Genomic DNA, 19914 nt, shown 5'->3' with positions numbered 1-19914 from the left:
GTCCGGAACATGGTTCTGGCACGTCTGAGAGATGGTTCCGGCATGCCCGACAGGTGATTCCGGAGTGTTCGCCAAGTGGTTCTGGCGTAGCCGGCAGGTCATTTTGCATGTCCGGCGGTGGTTCCGGCGAGTCGAGCCGGTGGTTCCGGCGTGTACAGCAGGTGTTTCCTGTCTGTCCGGCAGGTGCTTCTGGCGTGTCCGGCACGAGGTTCTGGCATGTCTGAGAGTTGGTTCTGGCATGCCCGTCAGGTGATTCTGGAGTGTCCGCCACGTGGTTCTGGCGTACCCGGCAGGTGATTTTAGCGTGTCAGGTAGGTGGTTCCAGTGAGTCGAGTAGGTGGTTCCGGCGTGCTCGGCAGGTGGTTCAGGCGGGTCTGGCAGGTGGTTTCGGTCTTTTCGGGGTGTGGTTCCGGCATCTAAGGCACATGGTTCTGGCACGTCTGACACATGTTTCCGGCCGGCCCGACAGGTGTTTCCATGGTGTCCGCCAAGTGGTTCTGGCATAGCTGGCAGGCGATGTTGGCGTGACCGGCAGGTGGTTCCAGCCAGCCCGGCAGGTGATTCCGAAGAGTTCACCAAATCGTTGTGGCGTAGCCGGAATGTGATTTTGGCGTGTCCAGCAGGTGGTTTTGGCGAGTCGAGCAGGTGGTTCTGGCGTGCTCGGCAGGTGCTTCCGGTGTCATTGGCATGTGGTTCCGGCATGTCTGAGAGGTGGTTCCGCCATGCCCGGCAGGTGATTACGGAGTGTTCGCCAAGTGTTTCTGGCGTAGCCGGCAGGTGATTTTGCATGTCCGGCAATGGTTCCGGCGAGTCGAGCCGGTGGTTCCGGCATGTCCGGCAGGTGGTTCCGGCATGCCCGGCAGGTGATTCCAGAGTGTCCGGCATGTGGTTCTGGCACCTCTGAGAGGTGGTTCCGGAATGCCTGGCATGTGATTCCGGAGTGTCTGACGAGTGGTTCTGGAGTAGCCGGCAGGTGATTTTGGCGTGTCTGGCAGGTGTTTCTTGCAAGTCGAGCATTTGGCTCAGGCATGCTCAGCAGGTGCTTCCGGCGTGTCTGGCACGTGGTTCTGGTGTGTCTGACAGCAGGTTCTGGCATGACCGGCAGATGATTCCGGAGTGTCCACCAAGTGGTTGTGGCATACCCGACAGGTCATTTTAGCGTGTCAGGTAGGTGGTTCCGGCGAGTCAAGTAGGTGGTTCCGGTGTGCTCGGCAGGTGGTTGAGGTGGGTCTGGCAGGTGGTTTCGGACTGTTCGGGGTTTGGTTCCGGCATCTCAGGCACATGGTTCTGGCACGTCTGGTAAGTGGTTCCGGCTGGCCCGACAGGTGTTTCCATGGTGTCCGTCAAGTGGTTCCGGCATAGCTGGCAGGTGATGTTGGCGTGACCGGCAGGTGGTTCCAGCCAGCCCGGCAGGTGATTCCGAAGAGTTCACCAAATGGTTGTGGCGTAGCCGGCAGGTGATTTTTCGTGTGCACGAGGTGTTTCCGGTCTGTCCGGCAGGTGGTTCTGGCGTGACCGGCATGAGGTTCTGGCACGTCTGAGAGTTGGTTCCGGGATGCCCGACAGGTGATTCCGGAGTGTCCGCTGCGTGGTTCTGGCGTACCCGGCAGGTGATTTTGGCGTGTCTGGCAGGTGCTTCTTGCAAGTCGAGCATTTGGCTCAGGTATGCTCAGCAGGTGCTTCCGGCGTGTCTGACACGTGGTTCTGGTGTGTCTGAGAGCTGGTTCTGGCATGTCCGGCAGATGATTCCGGAGTGTCCACCAAGTGGTTGTGGCATACCCGGCAGGTGATTTTAGCGTGTCAGGTAGGTGGTTCCAGCGAGTCGAGTAGGTGGTTCCGGCGTGGTTGGCATTTGGTTCAGTCGGGTCTGGCAGGTGGTTTCGGTCTGTTCGGGGTGTGGTTCCGGCATCTCAGGCACATGGTTATGGCACGTCTGATAGGTGGTTCCGGCCGGCCCGACAGGTGTTTCCATGGTGTCCGCCAAGAGGTTCTGGCATAGCTGGCAGGCGATGTTTGCGTGACCGGCAGGTGGTTCAAGCCAGCCCGGCAGGTGATTCCGAAGTGTTCACCAAATGGTTGTGGCGTAGCCGGCAGGTGATTTTGGCGTGTCAAGCTGGTGGTTTTGGCGACTCGAGCAGTTGGTTCTGGCGTGCTCGGCAGGTGCTTCCGGTGTCATTGGCATGTGGTTCCGGCATGTCTGAGAGGTGGTTCCGCCATGCTCGGCAGGTGAATCCGGAGTGTTCGCCTAGTGGTTCTGGCGTAGCCGGGAGGTGATTTTGCATGTCCGGCAATGGTTCCGGCGAGTCGAGCCGGTGGTTCCGGCATGTCCGGGAGGTGGTTCCGGTATGCCCGGCAGGTGATTCCGGAGTGTTCGGCATGTGGTTCTGGCACCTCAGAGAGGTGGTTCCGGCATGCCCGGCAGGTGATACCGGAATGTCCGGCATTTGGTTCTGGCACCTCTGAGAGGTGGTTGCGGAATGCCTGGCATGTGATTCCGGAGTGTCTGCCGAGTGGTTCTGGCGTAGCCGGCAGTGGATTTTGGGGTGTCCACTAGGTGGTTCTGGGGAGTGGATCAGCTGGTTCCGGCATACTCGGCAGGTGGTACCGGCGTGTCCAGAACATGGTTCTGGCAAGTCTGAGAGGTGGTTCCAGCACGCCCGACAGGTTAATCCGGAGCGTCCGCCAAGTGGTTCTGGCATAGCTGGCAGGTGATGTTGGCGTGACCGGCAGGTGGTTTCAGCCAGTCAGGCAGGTGATTCCGAAGTGTTCACCAAATGGTTGTTGCGTATCCGGAAGGTAATTTTGGCGTTTCCAGCAGGTGGTTTTGGTGAGTCGAGCAGGTGGTTCTGGCGTGCTCGGCAGGTGCTTCCGGTGTCATTGGCATGTGGTTCCGGCATGTCTGAGAGGCGGTTCCGGCACGCCCGACAGGTGATTCCGGAGCGTCCGCCAAGTGTTTCTGGCGTACCCGGCAGGTGATTTTGGCATGTCCGACAGGTGTTTCTTGCAAGTCGAGCAGGTGGCTCAGGCATGCTAAGCTGGTGCTTCCGGCGTCTCTGGCACGTGGTTCTGGTGTGTCTCAGAGCTGGTTCTGGCATGTCCGGCAGATGATTCCGGAGTGTCCACCAAGTGGTTCTGGTATACCCGGCAGGTGATTTTAGCGTGTCAGGTAGGTGGTTCCAGCGAGTCGAGTAGGCGGTTCTGGCGTGCTCGGCAGGTGGTTCAGGCGGGTCTGGCAGGTGGTTTCGGTCTGTTCGAGGAGTGGGTCCGGCATCTCAGGCACATGGTTCTGGCACGTCTGAGAGGTGGTTCCGGCCGGCCCGACAGGTGTTTCCATGGTGTCCGCCAAGTGGTTCTGGCATAGCTGGCAGGTGATGTTGGCGTGACCGGCAGGTGGTTCCAGCCAGCCCGGCAGGTGATTCCGAAGCGTTCACCAAATGGTTGTGGCGTAGCCGGCAGGTGATTTTGGCGTGTCCAGCAGGTGGATTTGGCGAGTCGAGCAGGTGGTTCTGGCGTGCTCGGCAGGTGCTTCCGGTGTCATTGGCATGTGGCTCCGGCATGTCTGAGAGGTGGTTCCGCCATGCCCGGCAGGTGATTCCCGAGTGTTCGCCAAGTGGTTCTGGCGTAGACGGCAGGTGATTTTGCATGTCCGGCAATGGTTCCGACGAGTCGAGCCGGTGGTTCCGGCATGTCGGGCAGGTGGTTCCGGCATGCCCGGCAGTTGATTCCGGAGTGTCCGGCATGTGGTTCTGGCACCTCTGAGAGGTGGTTCCGGCATGCCCGGCAGGTGATACCGGAGTGTTCGCCAAGTGGTTCTGGCGTAGCCGGCAGGTGATTTTGCATGTCCAGCAATGGTTCCGGCGAGTCGAGCCGGTGGTTCCGGAATGTCCGGCAGGTGGTTCCTGAATGTCCGGCAGGTGGTTCTGGCACCTCTGAGAGGTGGTTCTGGCATGCCTGGCTGGTGATTCCGGAGTGTTCGCCAAGTGGTTCTGGCGTAGCCGGCAGGTGATTTTTCATGTCCGGCAATGGTTCCGGCGAGTCGAGCCGGTGGTTCCGGAATGTCCGGCAAGTGATTCCGGCATGTCCGGTAGGTGGTTCCGGCATGTCAAGCACGTGGTTCCAGCATGCCCGGCAGGTGATTCCGGAGTGTCCCGCATGTGGTTCTGGCACCTCTGAGAGTTGGTTCCGGCATGCCCTGCAGGTGATACCGGAGTCTCCGGCATTTGGTTCTGGAACCTCTGAGAGGTGGTTCCGGAATGCCTGGCCTGTGATTCCGGAGTGTCTGCCAAGTGGTTCCGGCGTAGCCGGCAGTTGATTTTGGCGTGTCCACTAGGTGGTTCTGGGGAGTGGATCAGCTGGTTCCGGCATACTCGGCAGGTGGTACCGGCGTGTCCAGAACATGGTTCTGGCAAGTCTGAGAGGTGGTTCCGGCACGCCCGACAGGTGATTCCGGAGTGTTCGCCAAGTGGTTCTGGCGTAGCCGGCAGGTCATTCTGCATGTCCGGCGGTGATTCCGGCGAGTCGAGCCGGTGGTTCCGGCGTGTCCGGCAGGTGGATCTGGCGTGACCGGCACGAGGTTCTGGCACGTCTGAGAGTTGCTTCCAGCATGCCCGACAGGTGATTCCGGAGTGTCCGCCACGTGGTTCTACGTACCCGGCAGGTGATTTTGGCGTGTCTGGCAGGTGCTTCTTGCAAATCGAGCATTTGGCTCAGGCATGCTCAGCAGGTGCTTCCGGCGTGTCTGGCACGTGGTTCTGGTGTGTCTGAGAGCTGGTTCTGGCATGTCCGGCAGATGATTCCGGAGTGTCCACCAAGTGGTTCTTGTATACCTGGCAGGTAATTTTCGCGTGTCAGGAAGTTGGTTCCGGCTAGTTGAGCAGGTGGATCAGGCGTGCTCGCCAGGGGGTTCAGGCGGGTCTGGCAGGTGGTTTCGGTCTGTTCGGGGAGTGGTTCCGGCATCTCAGGCTCATGGTTCTGGCACGTCTGAGAGGTGGTTCCGGCCGGCCCGACAGGTGTTTCCATGGTGTCCGCCAAGTGCTTCTGGCATAGCTGGCAGGTGATATTGGCGTGACCGGCAGGTGGTTCCAGCCAGCCCGGCAGGTGATTCCGGAGTGTCTGCCGTGTGGTTCTGGCGTAGCTGGCAGGTGATTTTGGGGTGTCCAGCAGGTGGTTCCGGCGAGCTCCGCAGGTGGTAGCAGCGTGTCTGGATCATGGTTCTGGCACGTCTGAGAGATGGTTCCGGCATGCCCGACAGGTGATTCGGGAGTGTCCGGCATGTGGTTCTGGCACCTCTGAGAGGTGGTTCCGGCATGCCCGGCAGGTGATTCTGGAGTGTTCGGCATGTGGTTCTGGCACCTCTGAGAGGTGGTTCCGGCATGCCCAGCAGGTGGTTCCGGAGTGTCTGCCGAGTGGTTCTGGCGTAGGCGGCAGGTGATTCTGGCGTGTCCAGCAGGTGGTTCTGGGGAGTGGATAAGGTGGTTCCGGCGTACTCGGAAGGTGGTACCGGCATGTCCGGAACATGGTTCTGGCAAGTCTGAGAGGCGGTTCCGGCACGCCCGACAGGTGATTCCGGAGCGTCCGCCAAGTTTTTCTGGCGTACCCGGCAGGTGATTTTGGCATGTTCGACAGGTGTTTCTGGCGAGTCGAGCAGGTGGCTCAGGCATGCTCAGCTGGTGCTTCCGGCGTCTCTGGCACGTGGTTCTGGTGTGTCTGAGAGCTGGTTCTGGCATCTCCGGCAGATGATTCCGGAGTGTCCACCAAGTGCTTCTGGTATACCTGGCAGGTGATTTTGGCGTGTCAGGAAGGTGGTTCCGGCTAGTTGAGCAGGTGGATCAGGCGTGCTCGCCAGGGGGTTCAGGCGGGTCTTGCAGGTGGTTTCGGTCTGTTCGGGGTGTGGTTCCGGCATCTCAGGCACATGGTTCTGGCACGTCTGATAGGTGGTTCCGGCCAGCCCGACATTTGTTTCCATGGTGTCAGCCAAGTGTTTCTGGCATAGTTGGCAGGTGATGTTGGCGTGACCGGCAGGTGGTTCCAGCCAGCCCGGCAGGTGATTCCGAAGCGTTCACCAAGTGGTTGTGGCGTAGCCGGCAGGTGATTTTGGCGTGTCCAGCAGGTGGATTTGGCGAGTCGAGCAGGTGGTTCTGGCGTGCTCGGCAGGTGCTTCCGGTGTCATTGGCATGTGGTTCCGGCAGGTCTGAGAGGTGGTTCCGCCATGACCGGCAGGTGATTCCGGAGTGTTCGCCAAGTGGTTCTGGCGTAGCCGGCAGGTGATTTTGCATGTCCGGCAATGGTTCCGGCGAGTCGAGCCAGTGGTTCCGGCATGTCCGGCAGGTGGTTCCGGAGTGTCCGGCATGTGGTTCTGGCACCTCTGAGAGGTGGTTCCGGAATGCCCGGCAGGTGATTCCGGAGTGTCCGGCATTTGGTTCTGGCACCTCTGAGAGGTGGTTCCGGAATGCCTGGCATGTGATTCCGGAGTGTCTGCCGAGTGGTTCTGGCGTAGCCGGCAGGTGATTCTGGCGTGTCCAGCAGGTGGTTCCAGCGAGCTCGGTATGTGGTTCCGGCATTTCCGGAACATTGTTCTGGCACGTCTGAGAGATGGTTCTGGCATTCCCGGCAGTTGGTTACGGAGTGTCTGCCGAGTGGTTCTGGAGTAGCCGGCAGGTGATTCTGGCGTATCCAGCTGGTGGTTCTGGGGAGTGGATCAGGTGGGTCGGGCATACTCGGCAGGTGGTACTGGCGTGTCCGGAACATGGTTCTGGCAAGTCTGAGAGGTGGTTCCGGCATGCCCGACAGGTGATTCCGGAGTGTTCGCCAAGTGTTTCCGGCGTAGCCGGCAGGTGATTTTGCATGTCCAGCGGTCGTTCCGGCGGGTCGAGCCGGTGGTTACGGCGTGTCCGGCAGGTGGTTCAGGTCTGTCCGGCAGGTGGTTCTGTGGTGTCCGGCACGAGGTTCAGTCTGAGAGGCTCTGCCGGCATGCCCCTCACGTGATTCCGGCTTGTCCCCGAAGTGGTGCTGGTGTTGCGGGCAGGTGATTTTGGCGTGTCCGGCAGGTGGTTCAGGCGAGTTGAGCAGGTGGTTGCGACGTGCTCGGCAGGTGCTTCCGGCGTCTCCGGCACGTGTTTCTGGCACATCTGACTGGTGGTTCCGGCATGCCCAAAAGTTGATTCCGGTCTGTCCGGTAGGTGGTTCCGGCGTGCCCAGCACGTGGTTCTGGTACGTCTCAGAGGTGGTTGCGTATGCCCAACAGGTGATTCCGGACTGTCCACCACGTGCTTCTGGCACGTCTGAGAGGTGGTTCCAACATGCCCGGCAGGTCATTTCGGAGAGTCGTCCAAGTGGTTCTGGCGTAGCCCGCAGGTGATTTTGGCGTGTCCGGCAGGTGGTTCCGCCCTGCTCGGCAGGTGGTTCAGGCATGGCCGTCACGTGGTTCCAGTCTGTCCAGGACGTGTTTCCAGCTTCTCCGGCAGGTGGTTCTGGTACGTCTGAGAGGTGGTTCCGCCATGGCTGGCAGGTGATCCCGGACTGTCCCCCAGGTGGTTCTGGCATAGCCAGCAGTTGATATTGGCCTGTCCGGCAGGTGGTACCAGCGAGTCGAACAGGTGGCTCCGGCGTTCTTGGCAGGTGGTTCCGGTCTGTCCGGTAGGTGTTTCCGGCGTGTCTGGCACGTCCTTCCGGCACGTCTGAGAGGTGGTTCCGGCATGCGCGGCAGGTGATTCCGTAGTGTCCGCCAGGTGGTTCTGGCATACCCGGCAGGTGATTTTGGCGTGTCTGGCAGGTGTTTCTGGCGAGTCGAGCAGGTGGCTCCGGCATGCTCGGCAGGTGCTTCCGGCGTCTCCGGCACGTGGTTCTGGTGTGTCTGAGAGCTGGTTCCGGCATGTCCGGCAGATGATTCCGGAGTGTCCGCCAAGTGGTTCTGGCATACCCAGGAGGTGATTTTGGCGTGTCAGGGAGGTGGTACCGGTGAGTCGAGCAGGTGGTTCCGGCGTGCTCAGCAGGTGGTTCAGGCGGTTCTGGCAGGTGGTATCCGTCTGTTCGGGGTGTGGTTCCAGCATCTCATGAACACGTTTCTGGCACGTCTGAGATGTGGTTCCAGCCGGCCCTACAGGTGTTTCCGCAGTGTCCGCCAAGCGGTTCTGGCGTAGTTGGCCGGTGATTTTGGCATGACCGGCAGGTGGTTCCAGCAAGCCTGGCAGGTGATTCCGAAGTGTTCACCAACTGGTTGTGGCGTAGCCGGCAGGTGATTTTTGCGTGATCGGCAGGTGGTTCTGGCGAGTCGAGCAGGTGGTTCCGGCGTGCTCGGCTGGTGCTTCCGGGGTCATTGGCACGGGGTTCTGGCATGTCTGAGAGGTGGTTCCTGCATGCCCGGCAAGTGATTCCGGAGTGTTCGCCAAGTGGTTCTGGCATAGTCGGCAGGTGATTTTGGCATGTCCGGCAGGTGGTTCAGGCGAGTTGAGCAGGTGGTTCCAACGTGCTTGGCAGGTGCTTCCGGCGTCTCCAGCACGTGTTTCTGGCACATCTGACAGGTGGTTCCGGCATGCCCGAAAGGTGATTCCGGTCTGTCCGGTAGGTGGTTCCAGCCTGCACGGCATGTGGTTCTGGTACGTCTCAGAGGTGGTTGCGCATGCCCAACAGGTGATTCCGGACTGTCCGCCACATGGTTCTGGCATGTCTGAGAGGTGGTTCCGGCATGCCCGGCAGGTCATCCCAGAGAGTCCTCCAAGTGGTTCTGGCATAACACGCAGGTGATTTTGGCGTGTCTGGCAGGTTGTTCCGTTGTGCTTGGCAGGTGGTTCAGGCTTGGCCGGCAGGTGGTTCCAGACTGTCCAGGACGTGTTTCCAGCTTCTCCGGCAGGTGGTTCTGGTACGTCTGAGAGGTGGTTCCGCCATGGCTGGCAGGTGATTCCGGACCGTCCCCCAGGTGGTTCTGGCATAGCCAGCAGTTGATATTGGCCTGTCCGGCAGGTGGTTCCAGCGAGTCGAACAGGTGGCTCCGGCGTGCTCGGCAGGTGGTTCCGGTCTGTCCGGTAGGTGATTCCGGCGTGTCCGGCACGTGCTTCCGGCACGTCTGAGAGGTGGTTCCGGCATGCGCGACAGGTGATTTCGGAGTGTCCGCCAGGTGGTTCTGGCGTACCCGGCAGGTGATTTTGGCGTGTCCGGCAGGTGTTCCTGGCGAGTCGAGCAGGTGGCTCCGGCATGCTCGGCAGGTGCTTCCGGCGTCTCCGGCACGTGGTTCTGGTGTGTCTGAGAGCTGGTTCCGGCATGTCCGGCAGATGATTCCGGAGTGTCCGCCAAGTGGTTCTGGCATACCCGGCTGTTGATTTTGGCATGTCAGGTAGGTGGTTCCGGCGAGTCGAGCAGGTGGCTCCGGCGTGCTCGGCAGGTTGTTCAGACGGGTCTGGCAGGTGTTTTCCGTCTGTTCGGGGTGTGGTTCCAGCATCTCATGCACATGGTTCTGGCACGTCTGAGATGTGGTTCCGGCCGGCCCGACAGGTGTTTCCACAGTGTCCGCCAAGTGGTACTGGCGTAGTTGGCAGGTGATTTTGGCATGACCGGCAGGTGGTTCCAGCAAGCCCGGCAGGTGATTCCGAAGTGTTCCCCAACTGGTTGTGGCGTAGCCGGCAGGTGAATTTTGCGGGTCCGGCAGGTGGTTCTGGGGAGTCGAGCAGGTGGTTCCGGCGTGCTCGGCAGGTGCTTCCGGGGTCATTGGCACGTGGTTCTGGCATATCTGAGAGGTGGTTCCGGCATGCCCAAAAGTTGATTCCGGTCTGTCCGGTAGGTGGTTCCGGCGTGCCCGGCACGTGGTTCTGGTACGTGTCAGAGGTAGTTGCGTATGCCCAACAGGTGATTCCGGACTGTCCGCCACGTGCTTCTGGCACGTCTGAGAGGTGGTTCCAACATGCCCGGCAGGTCATTTCGGAGAGTCGTCCAAGTGGTCCTGGCGTAGCCCGCAGGTGATTTTGGCGTGTCCGGCAGTTGGTTCCGCCGTGCTTGGCAGGTGGTTCAGGCATGGCCGTCACGTGGTTCCAGTCTGTGAAGGACGTGTTTCCAGCTTCTCCGGCAGGTGGTTCTGGCACGTCTGAGAGGTGGTTCCGGCATGCCCGGCAAGTGATTCCGGAGTGTTCGCCAAGTGTTTCCGGCGTAGCCGGCAGGTGATTTTGCATGTCCAGCGGTCGTTCCGGCGGGTCGAGCCGGTGGTTCCGGCGTGTCAGGCAGGTGGTTCCGGTCTGTCCGGCAGGTGGTTCTGTGGTGTCCGGCACGAGGTTCAGTCCGAGAGGCTGTGCCGGCATGCCCCTCACATGATTCCAGCTTGTCCCCGAAGTGGTGCTTGTGTAGCGGGCAGGTGATTTTGGCGTGACCGGCAGGTGGTTCAGGCGAGTTGATCAGGTGGTTGCGACGTGCTCGGCAGGTGCTTCCGGCGTCTCCGGCACGTGTTTCTGGCACATCTGACTGTTGGTTCCGGCATGCCCAAAAGTTGATTCCGGTCTGTCCGGTAGGTGGTTCCGGCGTGCACGGCACGTGGTTCTGGTACGTGTCAGAGGTGGTTGCGTATGCCCAACAGGTGATTCCGGACTGTCCGCCACATTGTTCTGGCACGTCTGAGAGGTGGTTCCAACATGCCCGGCAGGTCATCCCAGAGAGTCCTCCAAGTGGTTCTGGCATAACACGCAGGTGATTTTGGCGTGTCTGGCAGGTTGTTCCGTTGTGCTTGGCAGGTGGTTCAGGCTTGGCCGGCAGGTGTTTCCAGACTGTCCAGGACGTGTTTCCAGCTTCTCCGGCAGGTGGTTCTGGTACGTCTGAGAGGTGGTTCCGCCATGGCTGGCAAGTGATTCCGGACCGTCCCCCAGGTGGTTTTGGCATAGCCAGCAGTTGATATTGGCCTGTCCGGCAGGTGGTTCCAGCGAGTCGAACAGGTGGCTCCGGCGTGCTCAGCAGGTGGTTCCGGTCTGTCCGGTAGGTGATACCCGCGTGTCCGGCACGTGCTTCCGGCACGTCTGAGAGGTGGTTCCGGCATGCGCGACAGGTCATTTCGGAGTGTCCGCCAGGTGGTTCTGGCGTACCCGGCAGGTGATTTTGGCGTGTCCGGCAGGTGTTTCTGGCGAGTCGAGCAGGTGGCTCCGGCATGCTCGGCAGGTGCTTCCGGCGTCTCCGGCACGTGGTTCTGGTGTGTCTGAGAGCTGGTTCCGGCATGTCCGGCAGATGATTCCGGAGTGTCCGCCAAGTGGTTCTGGCATACCCGGCTGGTGATTTTGGCATGTCAGGTAGGTGGTTCCGGCGAGTCGAGCAGGTGGCTCCGGCGTGCTCGGCAGGTTGTTCAGACGGGTCTGGCAGGTGTTTTCCGTCTGTTCGGGGTGTAGTTCCAGCATCTCATGAACACGTTTCTGGCACGTCTGAGATGTGGTTCTGGCCGGCCCGACAGGTGTTTCCGCAGTGTCCGCCAAGCGGTTCTGGCGTAGTTGGCAGGTGATTTTGGCATGACTGGCAGGTGGTTGAACAAGCCAGGCAGGTGATTCCAAAGTCTTCACCAACTGGTTGTGGCGTAGCCGGCAGGTGATTTTTGCGTGATCGGCAGGTGGTTCTGGCGAGTCGAGCAGGTGGTTCCGGCGTGCTCGGCTGGTGCTTCCGGGGTCATTGGCACGGGGTTCTGGCATGTCTGAGAGGTGGTTCCTGCATGCCCGGCAAGTGATTCCGGAGTGTTCGCCAAGTGGTTCTGGCATAGTCGGCAGGTGATTTTGGCATGTCCGGCAGGTGGTTCAGGCGAGTTGAGCAGGTGGTTCCAACGTGCTTGGCAGGTGCTTCCGGCGTCTCCGGCACGTGTTTCTGGCACATCTGACAGGTGGTTCTGGCATGCCCGAAAGGTGATTCCGGTCTGTCCGGTAGGTGGTTCCAGCCTGCACGGCATGTGGTTCTGGTACGTCTCAGAGGTGGTTGCGCATGCCCAACAGGTGATTCCGGACTGTCCGCCACATGGTTCTGGCACGTCTGAGAGGTGGTTCCGGCATGCCCGGCAGGTCATCCCAGAGAGTCCTCCAAGTGGTTCTGGCATAGCACGCAGGTGATTTTGGCGTCTCTGGCAGGTTGTTCCGTTGTGCTTGGCAGGTGGTTCAGGCTTGACCGGCAGGTGGTTCCAGACTGTCCAGGACTTGTTTCCAGCTTCTTCGGCAGGTGGTTCTGGTACGTCTGAGAGGTGGTTCCGCCATGGCTGGCAAGTGATTCCGGACCGTCCCCCAGGTGGTTCTGGCATAGCCAGCAGTTGATATTGGCCTGTCCGGCAGGTGGTTCCAGCGAGTCGAACAGGTAGCTCCGGCGTGCTCGGCAGGTGGTTCCGGTCTGTCCGGTAGGTGATACCCGCGTTTCCGGCACGTGCTTCCGGCACGTCTGAGAGGTGGTTCCGGCATGCGCGACAGGTGATTTCGGAGTGTCCGCCAGGTGGTTCTGGCGTACCCGGCAGGTGATTTTGGCGTGTCCGGCAGGTGTTTCTGGCGAGTCGAGCAGGTGGCTCCGGCATGCTCGGCAGCTGCTTCCGGCGTCTCCAGCACGTGGTTCTGGTGTGTCTGAGAGCTGGTTCCGGCATGTCCGGCAGATGATTCCGGAGTGTCCGCCAAGTGGTTCTGGCATACCCGGCTGGTGATTTGGGCATGTCAGGTAGGTGGCTGCGGCGTGCTCGGCAGGTTGTTCAGACGGGTCTGGCAGGTGTTTTCCGTCTGTTCGGGGTGTGGTTCCAGCATCTCATGCACATGGTTCTGGCACGTCTGAGATGTGGTTCCGGCCAGACCGACAGGTGTTTCCACAGTGTCCGCCAAGTGGTACTGGCGTAGTTGGCAGGTTATTTTGGCATGACCGGCAGGTGGTTCCAGCAAGCCCGGCAGGTGATTCCGAAGTGTTCCCCAACTGGTTCTGGCGTACCCGGCAGGTGATTTTGGCGTGTCCGGCAGGTGTTTCTGGCGAGTCGAGCAGGTGGCTCCGGCATGCTCGGCAGGTGCTTCCGGTGTCTCCAGCACGTGGTTCTGGTGTGTCTGAGAGCTGGTTCCGTCATGTCCGGCAGATGATTCCGGAGTGTCCGCCAAGTGGTTCTGGCATACCCGGCTGGTGATTTGGGCATGTCAGGTAGGTGGCTGCGGCGTGCTCGGCAGGTTGTTCAGACGGGTCTGGCAGGTGTTTTCCGTCTGTTCGGGGTGTGGTTCCAGCATCTCATGCACATGGTTCTGGCACGTCTGAGATGTGGTTCCGGCCAGACCGACAGGTGTTTCCACAGTGTCCGCCAAGTGGTACTGGCGTAGTTGGCAGGTGATTTTGGCATGACCGGCAGGTGGTTCCAGCAAGCCCGGCAGGAGATTCCGAAGTGTTCCCCAACTGGTTGTGGCGTAGCCGGCAGGTGATTTTTGCGTGTCCGGCAGGTGGTTCTGGCGAGTCGAGCAGGTGGTTCCGGCGTGCTCGGCAGGTGCTTCCGGGGTCATTGGCACGTGGTTCTGGCATATCTGAGAGGTGGTTCCGGCATGCCCGGCAGGTGATTCCGGAGTGTTCGCCAAGTGTTTCCGGCGTAGCCGGCAGGTGATTTTGCATGTCCAGCGGTCGTTCCGGCGGGTCGAGCCGGTGGTTCCGGCGTGTCAGGCAGGTGGTTCCGGTCTGTCCGGCAGGTGGTTCTGTGGTGTCCGGCACGAGGTTCAGTCCGAGAGGCTGTGCCGGCATGCCCCTCACGTGATTCCAGCTTGTCCCCGAAGTGGTGCTGGTGTAGCGGGCAGGTGATTTTGGCGTGACCGGCAGGTGGTTCAGGCGAGTTGAGCAGGTGGTTGCGACGTGCTCGGCAGGTGCTTCTGGCGTCTCCGGCACGTGTTTCTGGCACATCTGACTGGTGGTTCCGGCATGCCCAAAAGTTGATTCCGGTCTGTCCGGTAGGTGGTTCCGGCGTGCACGGCACGTGGTTCTGGTACGTGTCAGAGGTGGTTGCGTATGCCCAACAGGTGATTCCGGACTGTCCGCCACGTGCTTCTGGCACGTCTGAGAGGTGGTTCCAACATGCCCGGCAGGTCATTTCGGAGAGTCGTCCAAGTGGTTCTGGCGTAGCCCGCAGGTGATTTTGGCGTGTCCGGCAGGTGGTTCCGCCGTGCTCGGCGGCTGGTTCAGGCATGGCCGTCACGTGGTTCCAGTCTGTCCAGGACGTGTTTCCAGCTTCTCTGGCAGGTGGTTCTGGTACGTCTGAGAGGTGGTTCCCCCATGGCTGCCAGGTGATTCCGGACCGTCCCCCAGGTGGTTCTGGCATAGGCAGCAGTTGATATTGGCCTGTCCGGCAGGTGGTTCCAGCGAGTCGAACAGGTGGCTCCGTCGTGCTCGGCAGGTGGTTCCGGTCTGTCTGGTAGGTGATACCCACGTGTCCGGCACGTGCTTCCGGCACGTCTGAGAGGTGGTTCCGGCATGCGCGGCAGGTGATTCCGTAGTGTCCGCCAGGTGGTTCTGGCATACCCGGCAGGTGATTTTGGTGTGTCCGGCAGGTGTTTCTGGCGAGTCGAGCAGGTGGCTCCGGCATGCTCGGCAGGTGCTTCCGGCGTCTCCGGCACTTGGTTCTGATGTGTCTGAGAGATGGTTCCGGCATGTCCGGCAGATGATTCCGGAGTGTCCGCCAAGTGGTTCTGGCATACCCGGCTGGTGATTTGGGCATGTCAGGGAGGTGGTACCGGTGAGTCGAGCAGGTGGTTCCGGTGTGCTCAGCAGGTGGTTCAGGCGGTTCTGGCAGGTGGTATCCGTCTGTTCGGGGTGTGGTTCCAGCATCTCATGAACACGTTTCTGGCACATTTGAGATGTGGTTCCAGCCGGTCCGACAGGTGTTTCCGCAGTGTCCGCCAAGCGGTTCTGGCGTAGTTGGCAGGTGATTTTGGCATGACTGGCAGGTGGTTCCAGCAAGCCTGGCAGGTGATTCCAAAGTGTTCACCAACTGGTTGTGGCGTAGCCGGCAGGTGATTTTTGCGTGATCGGCAGGTGGTTCTGGCGAGTCGAGCAGGTGGTTCCGGCGTGCTCGGCAGGTGCTTCCGGGGTCATTGGCACGTGGTTCTGGCATATCTGAGAGGTGGTTCCGGCATGCCCGGCAGGTGATTCCGGAGTGTGCGCCAAGTGTTTCCGGCGTAGCCGGCAGGTGATTTTGCATGTCCAGCGGTCGTTCCGGCGGGTCGAGCCGGTGGTTCCGGCGTGTCCGGCAGGTGGTTCCGGTCTGTCCGGCAGGTGGTTCTGTGGTGTCCGGCACGAGATTCAGTCCGAGAGGCTGTGCCGGCTTGCCCATCTCGTGATTCCGGTTTGTCCCCGAAGTGGTGCTGGTGTAGCGGGCAGGTGATTTTTGCGTGATCGGCAGGTGGTTCTGGCGAGTCGAGCAGGTGGTTCCGGCGTGCTCGGCTGGTGCTTCCGGGGTCATTGGCACGGGGTTCTGGCATGTCTGAGAGGTGGTTCTTGCATGCCCGGCAAGTGATTCCGGAGTGTTCGCCAAGTGGTTCTGGCATAGTCGGCAGGTGATTTTGGCATGTCCGGCAGGTGGTTCAGGCGAGTTGAGCAGGTGGTTCCAACGTGCTTGGCAGGTGCTTCCGGCGTCTCCGGCACGTGTTTCTGGCACATCTGACAGGTGGTTCCGGCATGCCCGAAAGGTGATTCCGGTCTGTCCGGTAGGTGGTTCCAGCCTGCACGGCATGTGGTTCTGGTACGTCTCAGAGGTGGTTGCGCATGCCCAACAGGTGATTCCGGACTGTCCGCCACATGGTTCTGGCACGTCTGAGAGGTGGTTCCGGCATGCCCGGCAGGTCATCCCAGAGAGTCCTCCAAGTGGTTCTGGCATAACACGCAGGTGATTTTGGCGTCTCTGGCAGGTTGTTCCGTTGCGCTTGGCAGGTGGTTCAGGCTTGGCCGGCAGGTGGTTCCAGACTGTCCAGTGCGTGTTTCCAGCTTCTCCGGCAGTTGGTTCTGGTACGTCTGAGAGGTGGTTCCGCCATGGCTGGCAGGTGATTCCGGACCGTCCCCCAGGTGGATCTGGAATAGCCAGCAGTTAATATTGGCCTGTCCGGCAGGTGGTTCCAGCGAGTCGAACAGGTGGCTCCGGCGTGCTCGGCAGGTTGTTCAGACGGGTCTGGCAGGTGTTTTCCGATTGTTCGTGGTGTGGTTCCAGCATCTCATGCACATGGTTCTTGCATGTCTGAGATGTTGTTCCGGCCGGCCCAACAGGTGTTTCCACAGTGTCCGCCAAGTGGTACTGGCGTAGTTGGCAGGTGATTTTGGCATGACCGGCAGGTGGTTCCAGCAAGCCCGGCAGGTGATTCCGAAGTGTTCCCCAACAGGTTGTGACGTAGCCGGCAGGTGATTTTTGCGTCTCCGGCAGGTGGTTCTGGCGAGTCGAGCAGGTGGTTCCGGCGTGCTCGGCAGGTGCTTCCGGGGTCATTGGCACATGGTTCTGGCATATCTGAGAGGTGGTTCCGGCATGCCCGGCAGGTGATTCCGGAGTGTTTGCCAAGTGTTTCCGGCGTAGCCGGCAGCTGATTTTGCATGTCCAGCGGTCGTTCCGGCGGGTCGAGCCGGTGGTTCCGGCGTGTCCGGCAGGTGGTTCCGGTCTGTCCGGCAGGTGGTTCTGTGGTGTCCGACACGAGGTTCAGTCTGAGAGGCTGTGCCGGCATGCCCCTCACGTGATTCCGGCTTGTCCCCGAAGTGGTGCAGTTGTAGCGGGCAGGTGATTTTGGTGTGTCCGGCAGGTGGTTCAGGCGAGTTGAGCAGGTGGTTGCGACGTGCTCAGCAGGTGCTTCCGGCGTCTCCGGCACGTGTTTCTGGCACATCTGACTGGTGGTTCCGGCATGCCCAAAGGTTGATTCCGGTCTGTCCGGTAGGTGGTTCCGGCGTGCCCGGAACGTGGTTCTGGTACGTCACAGAGGTGGTTGCGTATGCCCAACAGGTGATTCCGGACTGTCCGCCACGTGCTTCTGGCACGTCTGAGAGGTGGTTCCAACATGCCTGGCAGGTCATTTCGGAGAGTCGTCCAAGTGGTTCTCGCGTAGCCCGCAGGTGATTTTGGCGTGTCCGGCAGGGGGTTCCGCCGTGCTCGGCAGGTGGTTCAGGCATGGCCGTCACGTGGTTCCAGTCTGTCCAGGACGTGTTTCCAGCTTCTCCGGCAGGTGGTTCTGGTACGTCTGAGAGGTGGTTCCGCCATGGCTGGCAGGTGATCCCGGACCGTCCCCCAGGTGGTTCTGGCATAGCCAGCAGTTGATATTGGCCTGTCCGGCAGGTGGTTCCAGCGAGTCGAACAGGTGGCTCCGGCGTTCTTGGCAGGTGGTTCCGGTCTGTCCGGTAGGTGTTTCCGGCGTGTCCGGCACGTGCTTCCGGCACGTCTGAGAGGTGGTTCCGGCATGCGCGGCAGGTGATTCCGTAGTGTCCGCCAGGTGGTTCTGGCATACCCGGCAGGTGATTTTGGCGTGTCCGGCAGGTGTTTCTGGCGAGTCGAGCAGGTGGCTCCGGCATGCTCGGCAGGTGCTTCCGGCGTCTCTGGCACTTGGTTCTGGTGTGTCTGAGAGCTGGTTCCGGCATGTCCGGCAGATGATTCCGGAGTGTCCGCCAAGTGGTTCTGGCATACCGAGCAGGTGATTTTGGCGTGTCAGGGAGGTGGTACCGGTGAGTCGAGCAGGTGGTTCCGGAGTGCTCAGCAGGTGGTTCAGGCGGTTCTGGCAGGTGGTATCCGTCTGTTCGGGGTGTGGTTCCAGCATCTCATGAACACGTTTCTGGCACGTCTGAGATGTGGTTCTGGCCGGCCCGACAGGTGTTTCCGCAGTGTCCGCCAAGCGGTTCTGGCATAGTTGGCAGGTGATTTTGGCATGACCAGCAGGTGGTTCCAGCAAGCCCGGCAGGTGATTCCAAAGTGTTCACCAACTGGTTGTGGCGTAGCCGGCAGGTGATTTTTGCGTGATCGGCAGGTGGTTCTGGCGAGTCGAGCAGGTGGTTCCGGCGTGCTCGGCTGGTGCTTCCGGGGTCATTGGCACGGGGTTCTGGCATGTCTGAGAGGTGGTTCCTGCATGCCCGGCAAGTGATTCCGGAGTGTTCGCCAAGTGGTTCTGGCATAGTCGGCAGGTGATTTTGGCATGTCCGGCAGGTGGTTCAGGCGAGTTGAGCAGGTGGTTCCAACGTGCTTGGCAGGTGCTTCCGGCGTCTCCGGCACGTGTTTCTGGCACATCTGACAGGTGGTTCCGGCATGCCCGAAAGGTGCTTCCGGTCTGTCCGGTAGGTGGTTCCAGCCTGCACGGCATGTGGTTCTGGTACGTCTCAGAGGTGGTTGCGCATGCCCAACAGGTGATTCCGGACTGTCCGCCACATGGTTCTGGCACGTCTGAGAGGTGGTTCCGGCATGCCCGGCAGGTCATCCCAGAGAGTCCTCCAAGTGGTTCTGGCATAACACGCAGGTGATTTTGGCGTGTCTGGCAGGTTGTTCCGTTGTGCTTGGCAGGTGGTTCAGGCTTGGCCGGCAGGTGGTTCCAGACTGTCCAGGACGTGTTTCCAGCTTCTCCGGCAGGTGGTTCTGGTACGTCTGAGAGGTGGTTCCGCCATGGCTGGCAGGCGATTCCGGACCGTCCCCCAGGTGGTTCTGGCATAGCCAGCAGTTGATATTGGCCTGTCCGGCAGGTGGTTCCAGCGAGTCGAACAGGTGGCTCCGGCGTGCTCGGCAGGAGGTTCCGGTCTGTCCGGTAGGTGATTCCGGCGTGTCCGGCACGTGCTTCCGGCACGTCTGCGAGGTGGTTCCGGCATGCGCGACAGGTGATTTCGGAGTGTCCGCCAGGTGGTTCTGGCGTACCCGGCAGGTGATTTTGGCGTGTCCGGCAGGTGTTTCTGGCGAGTCGAGCAGGTGGCTCCGGCATGCTCGGCAGGTGCTTCCGGCGTCTCCGGCACGTGGTTCTGGTGTGTCTGAGAGCTGGTTCCGGCATGTCCGGCAGATGATTCCGGAGTGTCCGCCAAGTGGTTCTGGCATACCCGGCTTGTGATTTGGGCATGTCAGTTAGGTGGTTCCGGCGAGTCGAGCAGGTGGCTCCGGCGTGCTCGGCAGGTTGTTCAGACGGGTCTGGCAGGTGTTTTCCGTCTGTTCGGGGTGTAGTTCCAGCATCTCATGAACACGTTTCTGGCACGTCTGAGATGTGGTTCTGGCCGGCCCGACAGGTGTTTCCGCAGTGTCCGCCAAGCGGTTCTGGCGTAGTTGGCAGGTGATTTTGGCATGACTGGCAGGTGGTTGAACAAGCCAGGCAGGTGATTCCAAAGTCTTCACCAACTGGTTGTGGCGTAGCCGGCAGGTGATTTTTGCGTGATCGGCAGGTGGTTCTGGCGAGTCGAGCAGGTGGTTCCGGCGTGCTCGGCTGGTGCTTCCGGGGTCATTGGCACGGGGTTCTGGCATGTCTGAGAGGTGGTTCCTGCATGCCCGGCAAGTGATTCCGGAGTGTTCGCCAAGTGGTTCTGGCATAGTCGGCAGGTGATTTTGGCATGTCCGGCAGGTGGTTCAGGCGAGTTGAGCAGGTGGTTCCAACGTGCTTGGCAGGTGCTTCCGGCGTCTCCGGCACGTGTTTCTGGCACATCTGACAGGTGGTTCCGGCATGCCCGAAAGGTGATTCCGGTCTGTCCGGTAGGTGGTTCCAGCCTGCACGGCATGTGGTTCTGGTACGTCTCAGAGGTGGTTGCGCATGCCCAACAGGTGATTCCGGACTGTCCGCCACATGGTTCTGGCACGTCTGAGAGGTGGTTCCGGCATGCCCGGCAGGTCATCCCAGAGAGTCCTCCAAGTGGTTCTGGCATAGCACGCAGGTGATTTTGGCGTCTCTGGCAGGTTGTTCCGTTGTGCTTGGCAGGTGGTTCAGGCTTGACCGGCAGGTGGTTCCAGACTGTCCAGGACTTGTTTCCAGCTTCTTCGGCAGGTGGTTCTGGTACGTC

This window comes from Equus caballus, unplaced genomic scaffold (assembly GCF_041296265.1).
Source record: "Equus caballus isolate H_3958 breed thoroughbred unplaced genomic scaffold, TB-T2T haplotype1-0000016, whole genome shotgun sequence".
Taxonomy (NCBI): domain Eukaryota; kingdom Metazoa; phylum Chordata; class Mammalia; order Perissodactyla; family Equidae; genus Equus; species Equus caballus.
Note: the sequence above shows the minus strand (reverse complement) of the source record.